The sequence below is a fragment of the Staurois parvus genome, unplaced genomic scaffold (genome assembly GCF_062004578.1).
Source record: "Staurois parvus isolate SC_StPar_1 unplaced genomic scaffold, SC_StPar_1.0 ptg000423l, whole genome shotgun sequence".
NCBI lineage: Eukaryota > Metazoa > Chordata > Amphibia > Anura > Ranidae > Staurois > Staurois parvus.
In genome coordinates, this window is record NW_028318219.1 from 4,886,610 (window position 1) to 4,897,156 (window position 10,547).

Below are 10,547 nucleotides of genomic sequence, written 5' to 3' on the forward strand. Positions count from 1 at the left end.
TCCACTTGGACCACTTTTATCAGTTAGAGAATCACTGCCTGAAAAAAAAAACAATACGGGGTTATGGCACATTGTTACAGCCATAACCCCGGTACTCCACTTTGCACTGAGGACGTCTTTTCACTATGGCCTGGTTGGGAAGTGCACTGCTCAAAAAAATGAAAGGAGCACTTTGAAAACACATCAGATCTCAATGAGGAAAAATCTCATGCTGGATATCTATACTGATATGGACTGGGTAATGTGTTAGGAACGTAAGGATGCCCCATCGTTTGATGGAAATGACAATTATCAACCTACAGAGGACTGAATTCAAAGACACCCCAAAAATCAAAGTGAAAAAATGATGCAGCAGGCTAGTCCATTTTGCTGAAATTTCATTGCAGCAACTCAGAATGGTCCTCAGTAGAATGTATGGCCCCACGTGCTTGTATGCATGCCTGACAACGTCGGGACATGCTCCTAAGGAGACAACGGATGGTGTCCTGGGGTATTGCCCCCCAGATCTGGACCAGGGCATCACTGAGCTCCTGGACAGTCTGAGATGCAACCTGATGGCATCGGATGGACTGAAACATGATATCCCAGAGGTGTTTTATTGGATTTAGGTCAGGCGAGCGTGGGGGCCATTCAATGGTATCAATTCCTTCATCCTCCAGGAACTGCCTGCATACTTTGTCCACATGAGGCCAGGCATTGTCATGCAGCAGGAGGAACCCACTGCACCAGCTTAGGGTCCAACAATGGGTCCAAGGATTTCATCCTGATACCTAATGGCAGTCAGGGTGCCATTGTCCAGCCTGTAGAGGTCTGTGCGTCCCTCCATGGATATGCCTCCCCAGACCAGCACTGACCCACCACCAAAACGGTCATGCTGAATGATGTTACAGGCAGCATAACGTTCTCCATGGATTCTCCAGGCCCTTTCATGTCTGTCACATGTGCTCAGGGTGAATCTGCTCTCATCTGTGAAAAGCACAAGGCGCCAGTGACAGACCTGTCGGTTCTGGCGTTCAATGGCAAATGCCAATCGAGCTCTATGGTGCCGGGCAGTGAGCACAGGGCCCACTAGAGGGTCTCAGGCCACCCTCATGACGTCTGTTTGATTGTTTGGTCAGAGACATTCACACCAGTGGCCTGCTGGAAGTAATTTTGTAGGGCTCTGGCAGGCCTCATCCTGTTCCTTCTTGCTCAAAGAAGCAGATACCAGTCCTGCTGATGGGTTAAGGACAATCTACAGCCCTGTCCAGCTGTCCAAAAGGAACCGTCTGTCTCCTGGAATCTCCTCCATGCTCTTGAGACTGTGCTGGGAGACACAGAAAACCTTCTGGCATTGATGTATTGATATGCCATCCAATACTGTATTGATGTGCCATCCTGGAGGAGTTGGACTGCCTGTGCAACCTCTGTAGGGTCCAGGTATCACCTCATGCTACCAGTAGTGACACTGACCCTAGCCAAATGCAAAACTAGTGAAAAACAGTCAGAAAAGATGAGTAGGGGAAAAAATGTCAGTGGCCTCCACCTGTAAAACACCATTCCTGTTTTGGGGGTCATCTCATTGTTGCCCATCTAGTGCACCTGTTGTTAATTTCCAAACACCAAAGCAGCTGAAACTGACTAACAACCCCCTCTGCTACTTCACTGACCAGATCAATATCCCAGGAGTGTCATTGACTTGATGCTAGACTCTGATTAAAAACTGTTCCTTTAATTTTTTGGAGCAGTGTAGTTAATTAATATTTATTTGTGTGTTGAGTTCAGCTTTAAAGTGGACCATCACCACATATTACATTTTACTTTCCACGACTTCCCTACCCCTTCCCTGATATACAATTGGATTTTTTTTTTTTGGGAGGGGGGTTGTTAAGTACCTTTCTAGTGGGTCCTGAGATGCCACTTCTGGCTTTCCCACATAGGTGAGAACGATATACCTTCCCCCAAATTCTCCTGGGATACTGATGTCACCTATCCCAGGAGGCTTTGGGCAATCTCCGCCAAACTGCACATGCGCCAAAGTGTGTCACTGGAACCCAGAAGACACATCCGGCCTCCTGATGACATCAGAAGAAAAGATGGCGGAACAGCAGCTTACATCAGAGAACGCTGGATTCACTGCACAGATGAATATATACTTTTTTAGGACAATCCAGCTGTCAAGGGAAGAGCAAAAAAAGGTTATGTTTCTGTTAAATTCTATCTATGCAGTTTACAAAGAGACCTGTTTTTTTTTTCTGCTGCAATTTAACCACTTCAAGTCTGGACACTTTCACCCCCTTCCTGTCCAGGCCAATTTTCAGCTTTCAGTGTTATCACACTTTGAATGACAATTGCGTGGTCGTGCAACACTGTACCCATATGAATTTGTTAGCATTTTTTTGAGACAGATAAAACTTTATTTTGGTGGTATTTATTCCCCCCTGGGATTTTTATTTTTTTGCTGTGTAAATGAAAAAGTCCAAACATTTTGAAAAAAATAGTGTTTTTCTTATAAAATTTTGCAAATAAATAATCTTTCTTCATAAATATTGTCCAAAATGTATTCAGTTATCTTTTTAGTAAAAAAAAATAACCCAAATTAGTTTATAATCAAAAATTATAATTTTAAAAACCATTTTTTTACAATTTTATTTTATATCATTATTTATGATTTGTTTTTTTTTTTAACATACCATCGCCCTAGCAGTACAGTGTCACCATAGTGACACTGTACTACTTGTGGGGGGGTGATGAAGATTTTTTTTTTCTTTTTTTACACTGATTGCTTTTACACCCATAAAGGCTGTAAAAGCAATCATTTCTCCTTCTCTCTGGCTGCATTCTTGCAGCCACTGAGAAATACTGTGCGAGCTGTGATTGGTCACAGCTTGTCACATGGTACAAGGCTGTGTTGTATAGTCTTGTACCATGTGATCTCTGTGATCATTCATGATTTCAGTAGTAGTAAGCAATGATATCAGAAGTGACATCTTGTTTACTACTGTTCATGTGATCACTGATGGGCCAATCAGTGATCACATGATCGGGACCTCACACAGAGGTCCCGTACAGCAATTGGGACACAGCGGGCACCGTATTGCGGTGCCGTGTGCTCCCAGGGAGCGCGCACAGGCAGTGAATGCGGAGGCCGTTTATAAACATCCACCCACTTCTGCACTGCTCCCGTCCGGCCGTTTATGTACATGGACCAGACGGGAAGTGGTTAATACCACTACAGATCTTTCTCCTCTCTCAGGACAATAAAAGTAAGAGAGAAGGAACTGCTGCACTCCAAAGAAGCAGTGTATAGAAGAAACAAAACGGCTTCAGCCTGGCTCTTCCCAGGCCACGTTTCCGACGCGTTTCACCCCACCCACAGGGTATAGTCAAGGGGTCATGGACAATGAAAGTAGAAGCAGCAGACTTATAAGTTCATCACTTTTCTCTCTCCTTCTATCAGCATGCACTGTGAACTGCTTGGCTCTTTGTGCTGCTTCTTCCTCTGTCTGCCTAAGCTTTGCTGCACATAATCATGTAAAATGCAAAATCATTTCTCTTTAAAAAAAAAAATATTTTAAATGCTATATTAATAAATACAGGGTTCTGTCTTTTGGTGCTGCCTGGAGTTTCGTGTTACCTCTTTTTTTTTCTCTCTTTGTCTGGTGCCTGGTGATTTAGCACCTAGGCCGTTTACAAATCTTTAGACGTTTTGGGTTCATTAAAGATTTTCCCAGCAGTCATTTCAAATTTGTCCGACTCTTTTCTGGAGGGTTTCTCCCATTTTTTAAACACCGTCTTGCTATATCATTCAAATTCTCAACAACGCCTTCTAGAAGAAAGAGACAACGTACCTATCTCTCGGGTCAATTTTTTTTTTATATACAGAGGCAGCGAATGAAAAATGACACGGTGCTTCATCCACAAAGTAAATATTGAACCGTAAAAATTGAGTTTACTTAAAGTCAAGACAGAGGCAGGTTTTCAATTTTTTCCTGGAACATTGTTGGTTATAGATCACCAACTCCAAAATGTACAATATGCAGTCTCCATTCCGGGGAGATAGCTTTCCTATATGCGGCTGATGTCCTCACTACTCATCTCACTGAAGGATTCCACGAAGCCTCGACTAGCCCAGAAATCTATAGGCTGCACCTAGCATCACAGCAAATGAAAGGACAATATGCGATATCTTAGTGATTTATATATAAATATATATATAATATGGGGTTGATTAACGCCGGCCGAACGCAAATCCCCCTTTAATATCAAACTTTCTTTGGCTGGGTTCCCAGATCCGCCTCCTACCCAAGGCCATGGAGAAATTATGTGATTATCTTATGTTCTTCTGATTCTCATTCATGTGAAATGAACGAACTTCTCAATTCAATTTTAAAAGAAAAGTTTGAAGCCACTCCAGCTGCTCTCCTATTCTACAAATTAATAAACTTGTGATAACTATTATTTGTAATTATTGTGGACTTTAATATTCAGTTCTTGAGTTCCCAGCTCCGCCCCTTCCCAGAACCATGAAGAGATCAAGTGGTTCTCTTATGTTCACTGATTCTCACTCATGTTAAAGGAATTAACTTGGCAGGGTATATTACAGAAGTAAAAGAAACATTTGCAGCCACTCCTACTTTATTATCAAACTGAGTTCCCAGCTCCCAAGCATACCCTTGCCAGGGTATGAAGAGTATAAGCGATGCTCTTATGTTCCTTTGCTGATTCTCAGTCATGTAAAAGGATTGAACATCTCAACCATGGAGGAGTAAATTTTAAAAGTAAATTCTGCAGTTACTCCACCTTAAATATCAAGCTCTCTTCAGCTGAGTTCCCAGCTCCGCCCCCTTGCCAAGGCCATGAAGAATTCATGTGATTCTCTTATGTTCTTCAGCTGATTTAAACTCATGTGAAAGGAATATACTTCTCAAAAAATGTAAAAGAAAATTCTGCAGCCACTCCACTTGCTCTCCTACTCTACAGAGAAATAAAGTTGTGATAAAAGCCTATTTGTAATCATTGTGGACTTTAATATTGAGCTCTCTGCAGTTGAGTTCCCAACTCCACCCCCTTCCAAGGACCATGAAGAAATCAAGTGATTCTCTTATGTTGTCCTGCTGATCCTCGCTCATGTTAAAGGAACAAACTACTCAGCCATGGCCCGGTAAATTTTAGAAGAAAATTCTGCAGTCACTCCACCTTTTAATATCAAGCTCTCTTTCGCTCCCCAGAGTTTCCAGCTCCACCCCCAAATTCATGTTGCTCTTTATGTTCCTACGGATTCTCACTCATGGGAAAGATATAAAATTCTCAACAGAAAGTTTGAAAAAAAATTCTGCAGCCACTCCACCCTCTCTACACTTGGGAAAAAAGCTTCATTGTACACTTTAATATCAATCTTCAGCTGAGTTCCCAACTCCGCCCCCTCACTAGGGTCATGAAGAATTTAGGTGAAGCTTTTATGTCTATCTGCTGATTCTCATTCATATTAAAAGAATAAACTTCTCAATAGAATTTTTAAATTCTGCTGCCACTCCACCCTCTCTCTACACCTGGGATAAAAGCTTCATTGTAGACTTTAATATCAATCTTCAGCTGAGTTCCCAACTCCGCCCCCTCGCTAGGGCCATGAAGAATTTAAGTGATGCTTATGTTTATCTGATGATTCTCATTCATATTAAAGGAATAAACTTCTCAATGGAATTTTAAAATTCTGCAGCCACTCCACTTGCTCTCCTACTCTACAGAGAAATAAAATTGTGATAAAATCCTATTTGTAATCATTGTGGACTTTAATATCGAGCTCTCTGCAGTTGAGTTCCCAACTCCACCCCCTTCCAAGGACCATGAAGAAATCAAGTGATTCTCCTATGTTGTCCTGCTGATCCTCGCTCATGTTAAAGGAACAAACTACTCAGCCATGGCACGGTAAATTTTAGATGAAAATTCTGCAGTCACTCCACCTTTAATATGAAGCTTTCTTCCGCTCCCCAGAGTTCCTAGCTCCGCCCCCGAATTCATGTTACTCTTTATGTTCCTAAAGATTTTCACTCATGGGAAAGAAATAAACTTCTCAACAGAACATTTGAAAGAAAATTCTGCAGCCTCTCCACCCTCTCTACATTTGGAATAAAAGCTTCATTGTAGACTTTAATATCAATCTCTCTTCAGCTGAGTTCCCAACTCCGCTCCCTCACTAGGGTCATGGAGAATTTAAATGATGCTTATGTCTATCTGCTGATTCTCATTCATATTAAAAGAATAAACTTTTCAATGGAATTTTAAAATTCTGCCGCCACTCTACTCTCTCTCCACATGGGATAAAAGCTTCATTGTAGACTTTAATATCAATCTTCAGCTGAGTTCCCAACTCTGCCCCCTCACTAGGGTCATGAAGAATTTAGGTGAAGCTTTTATGTCTATCTGCTGATTCTCATTCATATTAAAAGAATAAACCTCTCAATGAAATTTGAAAATTTTGCAGCCACTCCACCCTCTCTACACTTGGGATAAAAGCTTCATTGTAGACTTTAATATCAATCTTCAGCTGAGTTCCCAACTCCGCCCCCTCACTAGGGCCATGAAGAATTTAAGTGATGCTTATGTTTATCTGCTGATTCTCATTCATATTAAAGGAATAAACTTCTCAATGGAATTTTAAAATTCTGCCGCCACTCCACCCTCTCTCCACTTGGGATAAAAGCTTAATTGTAGACTTTAATATCAATCGTCAACTGAGTTCCCAACTCCGCCCCCTCACTAGGGTCATGAAGAATTTAGGTCCAGTTTTTATTTCTATCTGCTGAATCTCATTCATATTAAAAGAATAAACTTCTCAATGGCATTTTAAAATTTTGCAGCCACTCCACCCTCTCTACACTTGGGATAAAAGCTTCATTGTAGACTTTAATATCAATCTTCTGCTGAGTTCCCAACTCCGCCCCCTCACTAGGGCCATGAAGAATTTAGGTCAAGCTTTTATGTCTATCTGCTGATTCTCATTCATATTAAAAGAATAAACTTCTAAATGGAATTTTAAAATTTTGCAGCCACTCCACCCTCTCTACACTTGGGATAAAAGCTACATTGTAGACTTTAATATCAATCTCTTTTCAGCTGAGTTCCCAACTCCGCCCCCTCGTTAGTGTCATGAAGAATTTAGGTCAAGCTTTTATGTCTATCTGCTGATTCTCATTCATATTAAAAAAATAAACTTCTCAATGGAATTTTAAAATTTTGCAGCCACTCTACCCTCTCTACACTTGGGATAAAAGCTAAATTGTAGACTTTAATATCAATCTTCTGCTGAGTTCCCAACTCCGCCCCTTCACTAGGGTCAAGAAGAATTTAAGTGATGCTTATGTTTATCTGCTGATTCTCATTCATATTAAAAGAATAACTTCTCAATGGAATTTTAAAATTCTGCCGCCACTCCACCCTCTCCACATGACTGTGATCACGAGACAGTCTCACTTTAAATTTTATTACGGCGGCGGCATCAAAGAAATCAAGTCGTGATAAAAGCTTATATGTATTGGAGTAAAAGAAAAGGAAATCTGTACAGGAAGATGAAGATGCTTCTGCTATGACATTTCCTAAAATATTTCACAGTCCAGTGATTTTTCATTTCTTTATAGTTAAAGCTTTTTCATGGCATCTCCAGCTTACCGCCGGTATTGATTGTAGAAGAGAGAATTCATTTCTGTAAAAGCGGCCTGGTTTCTTTGGGTAAACAATGACTTATCTCTTTAGTGTTTTGTATTCTAGAAGGGAGATTTTCAGTTATTATCGTTCTTACAGCGTGTATGCTTTAAACCTTATTTCACAGAAAATCGCTCTTATTGTCTGTTGTCACTTTCACAGTTTTCATACACAGATAACTGTGATCGGCTTAATCCGAAAAAAGCTGCATTCACACCGTGGGGGGGATACATTAATGCATGTACCTCAATGCACAGCTTTTCATGCGTTAAGGCACACTGCTAAACCTAAAATAAAACATTTATTAAATTGCAGCTTACTAATTCTTGGATGTGATGGTTTCATTAGTTTTCTTTTTTAGGCTTTCTTTCCTTTTTTTTCACCTGGTGATGCAGCCGGTGAGTCTGCTTTTTTCTTTTTTTTTTAACCGGTTCTGCACCGCACTATAACAGAATACTGGCGGCACGGGTGTGCAAAATCACGTATATTGATTCACTGCCTCGTCAGTCACTGGGTCCAGGCCGGTGATTACTCGCCGGCACCCGATGATCGCCGAGTATTTACGACGGGGGAGAGACCTGTGTATAAACAACACAGATCTCTCCCCAGTCAGCTCCTGCACACTGCACTGCAGAGCAGGGGCGAACTGACAACTCATGGGGCCCGCAGGCAATAGGGGATCATGGGGCCCCTGTATCCTCACCCACACTCAAATCACACCCAAAAAAGCCTATGAAAGGTACCAGGGACATCTCATGGGGCCCCCTACTGACCCCGGGCCCTCGGGCAATGCCCGAGTTCCCCAATAGTCAGTCCGCCCCTGCTGCAGAGCCATACAAAGCAGTGTGCTTGCAGTGAGGCACACACAGCACACAGTGAAACAGCACACAGTTAACCCTTTGCTCACCCCACATGTTAACCCCTTCCTGCCCAGTGCCATTAGTACAGTGTCAGTGCTTTTTCTTAGTACTGATCACTGTATTGGTGTCACTGGGGATGTCAGTGACACCAAGTCAGTTCCCCCCAGTGTCAGAATGCCTCCCGCAGTCCCGCTATAAGTCGCTGATCGCCATTACTAGTAAAAAAAGAAAAAAAAAGTTGCAGTATCTACACCGCCATTTGTAAACGCTATAACTTTCACTTAACCAATTAAGTTGCACGTATTGGTATTTTTTTGTTTAGCAAAGATATGTAGCAGAATACATTTCAGCCTAAATTTATGACAAAATTTGATTTTTTAAATTTTTTTTACTGAACATGTTTAATAGCAAAAAGTCAAAAATATTGTTTTTTTTTTCCTCAAAATTCTTGGACTTTTTTGTTTATAGAGCAAAAAATAAAAACGCACAGGCGATCGAAAACCACCGAAAGAAAGCTCAATTCATGGGAAAAAAAGAACATAAATTTCATTTGGGTGCAGAGCTGCATGACCACACAATTGTCAGTTAAACTAAGCAGCGCCGTATCGCAAAAAATGGCCTGGTCAGGAAGGGGGGTAAATCCTCTGGAGGGCAAGGGGTTAACACAACGAGCTGCCCTATGGAAGTAGCCGATAGAAGGTTGAGGCTAGCCATTTAACAATGACAGTGGTGCTTACAATGATCAACTTTTGGTATTTAAAACTGCATTAAAGAGATATTAACCCTTTCGCTGCCAGGTGCGTACGGACCTGACAGCGGGGGAAGGGGGGGGGGGGGTTACACACAATCCAGGTCCTGCAGCCACCAGAATTGTGTCTAAAAATGACAGGCAGAAGCTATGTTGCCGCCTGATTGCTTCCAAAGCCCCTGATACCGGTGCCCCTCCCCTCACGTGTGCACGTCTGCCATGTATTCAGGCTCCGCTTGCCCATCTGCGGGCCCGGGGAGTGCTATGGCGGGTGCTGGCGGGTGGAGGGGGAGGGAGGAGAGCAAACGAACGTCCGCTCTCCTACCCTTTTTTCTGCGACCCGGAAGCGACGGCTGCGGTCTGCATTGCGGAGCCCAGAAGAGACATTGGGGGTCTTTTAGATCCTGCATATCTCATTAAAGAAAAACCTGTCATCTAAAAAAACATAACATGGGGGACTTTTTATCCCCTATGTGATGAAAAAAAAAAAATTAAGTAACAAAAAAAATTTTTTTTGCAAAAAACATATATTCCCTCCCCCCCCCAAAAAATGTTGATTTCGATGCACATTACCAATCACCGCGCCCGCCTGAGTGGGAACAATTCTAGCACAAGACCTTCTCCGTAACTCTGAACTGATGACCTATGGGGACTTTTGAAGCATCGTCTATAGAAAGTATAGGGGACTGAAATTTGTTGCCATTTCATAGGTGCGCAAAATTCAAGGTTTGGTATGTTGGGTATCAATTTACTCGACACAACCTCATCATCTTTTATATTTTACCAAAAATGTAGGTAATTAAGTGCATTTGTTTGTCCTAAAATTCACTTTAGTGTGTTTCCTTGACCTTTGCGGTAATATCGTGTGACATAAAAAATTTGAACTACGACTATTTTATTCTCTAGGGTCTCTGCTTTCAGAAAATATATCATCTTCATATAATCTTCAGGCCTAAAATAATTTTTTGAAGCATGTGCAAGATAAAAAAAAAAGCAAAAACGGCTCTGGCAGTGAGAGGGTTAAACCCAAAAGCAAACATTTATTATAATGTGGCGTACCAATGCTTAGATGTGATGGCTGCATTCATTTTCTATTTTTTTAGGTTTTTTTTTTTCTACCTGGTAGTCATTAAGTCTGTTGTTTTTCAATAGAATAAGCTGTCCTGCAGATGTAGCAGTCAGAGGGTTGAGACAAATCATATAACGCTAGCAGGGATGCTTTTATTTTTTTATGTAAAACATTTATCCGAAAAGTGTGA